This window comes from Salvelinus namaycush, chromosome 27 (genome assembly GCF_016432855.1).
Source record: "Salvelinus namaycush isolate Seneca chromosome 27, SaNama_1.0, whole genome shotgun sequence".
In the NCBI taxonomy this organism is placed as follows: Eukaryota; Metazoa; Chordata; class Actinopteri; order Salmoniformes; family Salmonidae; genus Salvelinus; species Salvelinus namaycush.
This window is the reverse complement of record NC_052333.1, coordinates 21,350,393-21,360,421: the sequence shown is the minus strand read 5'-3', so window position 1 is coordinate 21,360,421 and position 10,029 is coordinate 21,350,393.

Here is a 10,029-nt window from a genome sequence, read left to right as displayed (position 1 = left end):
TGCTGCTACAGCCTTAATTATTTTATTTTCAGATTCAAGGCTACCAACCGTGGAGACTAATGTGGAGTTCACACGCACACACATGCACACAGAGACGCACCCACACGCAAGCACACACACACACACACACACAGCGTGTGCTTTTTCCCTGAACAATAAGTGCTGTGAGACAGCAATAAGTCTCTATTAGAGTGGGAGGTCACTGCACAGACCTGCATAATACTTTACCTTGAGACAAACACAACAACAACATCAATAGAGACAACTAGAGGAGCTGATAGTTTCTATCATGGAATAGATCAACAGAATACAGCTCATATCGTTGCACTGCTGACAACATTGGGTGATGACTGATGAAGCGTTTCTCACTACGGCTCCAAGGTCTACTCTCCTCTCTCCTCCCAGCTCAACTGTATATAAACTGTATAAACCAAAGTATGAGAAGAAATAGAACATATAGAACATACTCCAGCATTTTGGATTTGAGATCAAATGTTTTGGATGAGGCGAAAGTACGGAATGTCACCTTTTATTTGAGGGTATTTTCATACATATCTGTTTTGCCGTTTAGAAACGAAAGCCCTTTATGTATCTAGTCCCCCCATTTAAAGTATTTGGACAAATGAACTATATGGTAGTCAAAAGTTTAGTATTTGATCCCATATTCCTAGCACGCAATGATTGAATGAGGCTTGTGACTACAAACTTGTTGGATGCATTTGCAGTTTGCTTTGGTTGTGTTTGGATTATGTTGTGCCTAATATAAATGAATGGTAAATAATGTACTGTGTCATTTTGGAGTCACGTTTAATGTAAATAAGAATATGTTTCTGAACACATCTAAACAAGCTGACTTCCTGCAGATAGTAAACCCATGGAATGTCTCACATGCTGCGGTCGCACCTAAACGGATCCTAGCTATAGCTATATCTTGTGACTAAGTCACACAAAGACAAGTTTGTATCAGGTTACACTAGCATATAACAATAAACTATTCTTTAAGCAGTAAAACACGGGATAGCATGACTAATTATGTAATTTTCCACGACAGGTTCCAGGTAGAACACTTTTTGATTTATTGTAGAACTGTCTGTGGAAAGGGTTTTACATGGAACCCAAAAGGGTTTTAGCTGGAACCAAAAGGGTTCTACCAGGAAACAAAAAGGGTTCTCCAATGGGGACAGACAAAGAACTGTTTTAGGTTCTAGATAGCACCTTTTTTCTAAGAGTGTAAGGGAGCGTAAATAAAAGCAAATCCAACGCCTTTGAGCAGGCACTGGATATCAAAGATAATGTTTGTCAGCAAAAAAAGGGAGAACTCGTCACAGGGCAATGTTCCCGAGTGTGGTTATTGTAACATTGTTCTTTCAACCCTTAGGTCTTCGAGGTCGGTAGAAGCTCTTTCTCACCCCACAAACCTTTAGGTCTTTAACAGTGTGTGTAGTCTTCCTGTTTGTGCTGTGAGAACTTTGCTTTACCAGAGACTCCAGAGAAATAAGATTCTTCTAAAACCAAAGCATAAAAGTCACAAACACGAAACAGACTATTTAGGAAATGTAAAGGGCACAGCTGAGTAGACTGGAGAAGACTACTGCAGAGACATTAGTCATAAGCAAACTGAAAAGAAGATGTATGCATTGACAGGGGATCAGACCTAGTGCCGAGTGAATATGGGACTAGGGGATGTTTCTTGACAGCAAAGATCTTGTACCCTGTTGCAGTGTGTGGAAGTGTTGAAGCCTACAATAGGGATGGGCTATTGAAATATTTATTTTTACTCAAATACTCAAATGAAAAAAATAATAACACAAGGCCCGCACTTGAAAATAATATGTGCTCATTTATCTATGCCAACAGTGTACAACAATGCCTAATTTAGCATATCCATTACAGATAACAAATCCTAATTGCTAAATTGCCCATACATATTCAGCCAATGAAAAGAAATGCCATTTAAGATTCATTTATTGAAACCGTAATATGAACTGGTTATTATATCGTGGAACACAATCTTCAGTGGTGGTTGCTTGTAGAAGCCTATTGCTTTGAAATGGCATAGTCTTGATTTGTTAATTTAGCAGAAAAAAAAACTTATTTCCTGAGCCCTTACCACAGTCAAGACATACCTCTGTTAAAGTAAAAATCATTCTGTAATATAACAGAATAAAATAGAAGAGAATATTTTTCCAAATGAAAAGTCACCACTGCAAAGTGATGCCCATCTTGCATCTGGAACAGTTATTCTACAAGTGTGATCATTTGAAACTGGTTCAAATCGGGAGAGAGGGGGGGTGACAGAGAGAAAGTACTAGAATACGAGAGAGTTTGACCCCCGTTGCTCCTCACTGCTGTTTGCATGGTTTAATAGCCCACTTAAAGACAAACAATCATGACTAATTTATAACGTTCAGAAAATATGGCATACAAATTACCGTAAAGACATGACTTAAATACATAATGACTGGTTCCGATTCATATGTCAGGCTCATTGAAACCATCAAACAGTCCCCTGACGGACACACCCCAAGACAGGCAGGCCACTCAATTATGGCCTGGATTGTGTTGGGGATGAAGCTTTCATGTGTGAGTGTTTGTAGAATAATGTAGTAATAATGTAATTACTGATCGTCCCCTCTGACCAACATTGTACTGCGTTTGTCCCCAATTAATCTAATATAATTTTCGGGTAAACATATTTTGCAGATGTTATCGCAGGTGCAGCGAAATTATTATGTTTCTAACTCCAACAGTGCAGTAATACTGACCATTACAAAACAATGCACACAAATTGAAAGAAAGAAAAGAAAAGCATATATGTATGTTCAATAACAGTCAAAAGTTTGTACACACCTACTGATTCAAGGGTTTTCTTTATTTTTACGACTTTCTACATTGTAGAATAATAGTGAAGACATCAAAACTATGAAATAACACATATGGAATCATGTAGTAACCAAAAGAGTATTTAAACAAATATTATATTTTAGATTCTTCAAAGTAACCACCCTTTGCCAAGATGACAGCTTTGCACACTCTTGGCATTCTCTCAACCAGCTTCATGAGGAATGCTTTTCCAACAGTCTTGAAGGAGTTCCCAAATGTAATGAGCACTTGTTGGCTGCGGTCCAAATAATCCCAAACCATCTCAATTGGGTTGAGGTCGGGTGATTGAGGCCAGGTTATCTGATGCAGCACTCCATCACTCTCCTTCTTGGTCAAATAGCCACAGCATGGAGGTGTGTTTTAGGTCATTATACTGTTGAAAAACAAGTGATAGTCCCATTAAGCGCAAACCAGATGGGATGGCGTATCACTGCAGAATGCTGTGGTAGCCATGCTGTGAAAGTCTGCCTGGAATTCTAAATAAATCACTGACAGTGTCACCAGCAAAGCACCCTCACACCATCACACCTCCTCCTCCGTGCTTCACGGGGGGAAGCACACATGCGGAGATTATCCTTTCACATACTCTGTGTCTCACAAAGAAACGCTTTCGTTTCATCTTGCTGGTGTCTTTTAGTAGTGGTTTAAATTACTTCAAATAACCTGTATCCCCACACATTGACTCGGTACCGGCACCCCTTGAAAATATAGCCTCGCTATTGTTATTTTATTGTGTTACTTTAAAAAAAATGTTTTTCTTAACTCTGTTTCTTGAACTGTATTGTTGGTTATGGGCTTGTAAGTAGGCATTTCACGGTAAGGTTTACACCTGTTGTATTTGGCGCATGTGACAAATACAATTTGATTTGATTTGATACCAAATGTAAATGGAGTGTCTCGGATTTACTTACAGAATAATGCGATAATAATTCTCTGAGACCAGGTTGCGTTCACAAATGGTATGAGACAAATCACCTGGACAGCTCCTCAGCTTTTTGTTCCATCATGACCTGACACAGACTGTCCCCGAGGCAACAAAGTTACTGCAGCTGGTCCTCACTATACCAGCCACAACGGCATCTATTTTGAGGTCATTTTCTGCGCTGAAACGGATAAGTAAATACAGTCGAAACCGGACCATTCAAGGACAATTCTCATCCCTTGCCAACATCTCCATCGCATTGAGACGAGACAATTTTAAAACTGAGGGCCAAATGGAGCAGTTTTACAGTTCTGTCATTGATGTATTTACTCAGAAGCATCTGGATGGACTTCGTTTACAAGTAAGTGGAAGTGTTTATTTACTGTAGCGCCGCTGCCTGCAATTAGGCCTGCTCACTGACACTTGGGTCGCTGTCTGTTGTGCTTAAAGTCAACTATTTGTGTTGGGTAGTTGCGTGGGGCACAAGCTATTAGGGCCATGTGTGTCTATTTGTTATGCATCCTACCTGATGCTGCTTGATGGTTTGTTGTGGATGTTTGTTGGTTACCTTTGTGATCGTGTCATAGCGATAATCAATGTAGCAAAGATCTGCTTTATGAGTGTGTGTGTGTGTTTATGTGTGTGTATGTGTGTGTGTGTGTGTGTGTGTGTGTGTGTGTGTGTGTGTGTGTGTGTGTGTGTGTGTGTGTGTGTGTGTGTGTGTGTGTGTGTGTGTGTGAGTGAGACAGACAGACAGACAGAGAGAGAGAGAGAGAGAGAGAGAGAGAGAGAGAGAGAGAGAGAGAGAGAGAGAGAGAGAGAGAGAGAGAGAGAGAGAGAGACTGGGACCGGGGGTGGTGGTGGGGGGAGTGCCTCCCGGCCTCAGACCTCACTGCACATCACTGATCCAACCATCTATGCTCTACAGTACTACAGGTGTGCATATGGGTTAAAGGTGGATTTGGTATTCAGCAGTAGTTCCTACCCTCAAGCTGGGCGCCAGGTAGCCTAGTGGTTAAGAGCGTTGGGCCAGTAACCGAAAGGTTGCTGGTTAGAATCTCCAAGCCGACTAGGTGAAATATCTGTTGAAGTGCCCTTGAGCACTGGATAAGATGTCTGCTAAATGACTAAAATGTAAAACTGACCAAGAAAAACATTTAAAAAATAAAAAATATCCATGCTCGCACATGTTGGGTATTGACAGTCTATGGCACTCTATTCCCTACATATTGCACTATTTTTGACGAGCCCAATTCACTAAATAGGTGTAACAGTATAACTTTAAACCGTCCCCTCGCCCCGACACGGGCGCGAACCAGGGACCTTCTGCACACATCAACAACGGTCGCCCACGAAGCATCATTACCCATCGCTCCACAAAGGCCGCGGCCCTTGCAGAGCAAGGGGAAACCCTACTTCAGGTCTCAGAGCAAGTGACGTAGCCGATTGAAATGCTATTAGCGCGTACCCGCTAACTAGCTAGCCATTTCACATCCGTTACACTCACCCCCCTTTCAACCTCCTCCTTTTCCGCAGCAACCAGTGATCCGGGTCAACAGCATCAATGTAACAGTTTAACTTTAGACCGTCCCCTCGCCCCGACACGGGCGTGAACCAGGGACCCTCTGCACACATCAACAACGCTCGCCCACGAAGCATCGTTACCCATCGCTCCACAAAGGCCACGGCCCTTGCAGGGCAAGGGGAAACCCTACTTCAGGTCTCAGAGCAAGTGACGTAACCGATTGAAATGCTATTAGCGCGTACCCGCTAACTAGCTAGCCATTTCACATCCGTTACATAGGGAATGGGGTGCCATTTGAGGCGCATCCACATTCAACAGCTGTAGTAGCCTAGCCTACAGTAGGGTCTGATCATAAGGGTATGGAGGATGTTCCCTGCAAACCAAAATGTGTCTTTACGGAACGTTACGAAAAGGTTGCCTAAAGTCGTCAGGATGTTGTGTCATAGTACTGTGGAGGTTTTTTCTAGTACCCGGTTTATTCCGGGGATGTCCCCATGGACGTTTATAGGACGCTCTCAGAACGTTCTGTCATGGTCCCCTGGAGGTTTTTGTCTAGTTCTCGGCTTTATCCGGGAAGTTCACCCAAAGGTCGCAAAGAAACGTTATCCTAAAAAAAATGTTATACCGAAGGCCGTCATTTCATTACACATCACCCCTTGTTACTGTTGCCAAACTCATCAAGGCCCTGATTGGTGAATCACTGATCCATTCACAGCTCTTGGTCCTTTTGCAAAAGTGTAAAGTCACTTATTACAACTACTCTAATTATTGTAATTGATTTTCTGACTACCTTTTGTGTATTTTTCAGAGTCAGTCACCCACTGGTGAGTGAGTGAAAGAGGGAGTTTGTGAGTGAGTGTGTGAATCAGGGAGTAAGAAGGTGAGTGAGTGAGGGAAAGAGTATGAATGGGTAACTGAGTCAATGTCAGCTATTTCCATGGAGAAGTAACAAGTAACAGAGGGGTGAATGAGGGATTGAATGTCTGAAAGAATTAGACATGTTTATTTCTGGAGTCTGAAGTACAGTGGGGTCCAAAATGATTGGATCCCTTGATAAAGACGAGCAAAAAAAGACTGTGAATAAATAATAAATAATACAAATTCTGAGCTATATTGTAAGCTCAATTGCTCATAGAAAGAGATTTTGTTAAACAAGTAATACATTTTTCCCCAAAAAACATAGGGGTAAAAATGATTCAATCCTCTGTTTTCAATACTCCAAGTACCCTCCCCTTGCGAGGATAATGACACTGAGCCTTTTTCTGAAATGTTTTATGAGATTGGAGAAGACATTGGGAGGGATCTTAGACCATTCTTACATACATAATCTTTCCAGATCCTTGATATCCTTGATATCCATTTCTTTGTGGATTTTGATGTGTGCTTGGGGTTATTGTCTTGCTGGAAGATCCACTTGCGGCCAAGTTTTAGCCTTCTGGCAGAGGCAACAAGGTTTTTGGAAAAAATGTCCTGGTCCTGGGTTTAAGTTCATGATGCAGTCGCGTTTTTGACTTATAACCCCTTTAAAACATGGATGTTTGAGCTACAAACTTCTGTTGTACCATTGATCTATTTAGTCTATTTCTTCTGCATCCATTGCATTCAGGTAAGGATGCTCTCGAGTGGCTAGATGTTCTTTACAATTCAGCCATCAGATTTGCAACTAATGCTACTTATAGGAAACATCACTGCACTCTATATTCTATACTGCTTATTTATAAAACCCTCTTAGATGTCCCTCCCCCCTATCTGAGATACCTACTGCAGCCCTCATCCTCCACATACAACACCCGTTCTGCCAGTCACATTCTGTTAAAGGTCCCCAAAGCACACACATACCTGAGATGCTCCTCTTTTCAGTTCGCTGCAGCTAGCGACTGGAACGAGCTGCAAAAAAAACACTCAAACTGGACAGTTTTATCTCCATCTCTTCATTCAAAGACTCAATCATGGACACTCTTACTGACAGTTGTATTGTTGTCTCTACCATATTGCCTTTGTCCCATGTTTTGTGCTGCTGCCATGTTGTATTGCTACCAGGTTGTTGTCATGTGGTGTTGATACCATGCTGTGTTGTCATGGTTGCTGCCATGCTATGTTGTTGTCTTAGGTCTCTCTTTATGAAGTGCTGTGGTGTCTCTCTTGTTGTGATGTGTGTTTTGTCCTTTATTTTTAATCCCAGCCCCTGTCCCTGCAGGAGGCCTTTTGCCTTTTGGTAGGCCTCCATTATAAATAGTAATTTGTTCTTAACTGACTTGCCTAGTTAAATAAAGTTTTTTTTAAATCCAGCTAGCCAGTGCTTTAGCACACTCTGCCAACCCGGATGTCCTAGCCGTGTCTGAATCCTGGTTTATGAAGGCCACCAAAAATCCTGAAATTTCCATCCCTAACTTTAACATTTCCCGAGAAGAACTGCCAAAAGGGGCGGAGTTGCAATCTACTGTAGAGATGGCCTGCAGAGTTCTGTCATACTATCCAGGTCTGCACCCAAACAATTCGAGCTTCTACTTTAAAAATCAAACTTTCCAGAAACAGGTCTCTCACCGTTGCCTCTTGTTATAGACCACCTTCAGCCCCCAGCTGTGCCCTGGACACCATATGTGAATGACTTTCCCCCCATCTATCTTCAGAACTCGTACTGTTAGGTGACCTAAACTGGGACATGCTTAACACCCCAGCCATTCTACAATCTAAGCTAGATGCCCTCAATCTCACACAAATTATCAATGAACCTAGCAGGTACAACCCCAAATCCGTAAACACGGGCACCCTCATAGTTAACATCCTGACCAACCTGCCCTCTAAATGCACCTCTGCTGTCTTCAACCAGGATCTCAGCGATCACTGCCTCATAGCCTGTGTCCGTAATGGGTCTGCGGTCAAACGATTGTCAAACGCTCCCCAAAACACTTCAGCGAGCAGGCCTTTCTAATCAACCTGGCCCGGATATCCTGGAAGGATATTGACCTCATTCCGTCAGTAGAGGATGCCTGGTTATTCTTTAAAAGTGCTTTCCTCACCATCTTAAATAAGCATGCCCCATTCAAAAAAGAAGCATGCCCCTTCTTCAAAGGGGGAGACACTCTAGACCCAAACTGTTACAGACCTATATCTATCCTACCCTGCCTTTCCAAGGTCTTCAAAAGCCAAGTTAACCTGTTAGTGAATAGGGGGCGCTATTTTCACTTTGGGAAAAAATCGTGCCCAAATTAAACGGCCTCGTACTCTGTTCTAGATCATACGATATGCATATTATTATTACTATTGGATAGAAAACACTCTGAAGTTTCTAAAACTGTTTGAATTATATCTGTGAGTAAAACAGAACTCATTTGGCAGCAAACTTCCAAACAGGAAGTGAAAATTCTGAAAATGGGGCTCTGTGTCAGGCCTTGCCTATTCAATTGCCTTTTATTTATGGGTCTGTATGCACTTCATACGCCTTCCACTAGATGTCAACAGGCAGTAGAATGTTGAATGGGGTGTCTAGCTTGATGTGAGACCGAATGAGAGATTTTGGAGTGACAGGTCCGCAATATTGGCAGTATTCAACTGCGCACCAGGGAACCCCACATTGTCTTCTGAAATGCGTTAGGTATACACGACGAAATGCTCCGGCTCGGACTTTATTGAATACATATGATAAAAACATCATAAAGATGGATTTTCAACTGAGTTTGACCAGTTTATTCAACGTTTATTGTGAATTTTGGAATTTTTCGTTCCATGCGCCAAGCTTTCATGGACACGTGAGCACCATTATGCTAGCCAAAGTTGCTAATTCGACAGAAGAAATGGACATTCTAAAACAAAACAACGATTTATTGTGGAAATAGGACTCCTTGCACTACATTCTGATGGAAGATCATCAAAGGTAAGAGAATATTTATGATGTTATTTTGTATTTTTGTGGTATATGTTGGCTCCAACAAGGCGGAGAATTGCTGGGCGCTGTCTCACAATATTGCATGCTGTATTTTGTACTAAAGTTATTTTTTTAAATCTAACACAGCGGTTGCATTAAGAACCAATGTATCTTTCATTTGCTGTACAACATGTATTTTTTAGTAAAGTTTATGATGAGTTTTTTGGTTAGATTACGTGACTGTCCAAAATTTCTCCGGACAATTTGGTGCATTATGGCTACGTATTCACAATGTAAAACCACGATTTGTAGCTCTAAATATGCACATTTTCGAACAAAACATAAATGTATTGTATAACATGATGTTATAAGACTGTCATCTGATGAAGTTGTTCAAAGGTTAGTGATGAATTTTATCTCTATTTGTGGGTTTTGTGAAAGCTATGTTGGCGGTGAATAAATGGCGTTGTGTGTTTGGCTATTGTGGTGAGCTAATATAAATATATATTGTGTTTTCGCTGTAAAACACTTAAAAATCGGAAATATTGGCTGGATTCACAAGATGTTTATCTTTCATTTGCTGTACAACATGTATTTTTCATAAATGTTTTATGATGAGTATTTATGTATTTCACGTTGCTCTCTGTAATTATTCTGGCTGTTTTGGTGCTATTTGTGACGGTGGCTGCAATGTAAAACTACGATTTATACCTAATAAATATGCACATTTTCGAACAAAACATAAATGTATTGTATAACATGATGTTATAAGACTGTCATCTGATGAAGTTGTTCAAATGTTAGTGATTAATTTTATCTCTATTTGTGGGTTTT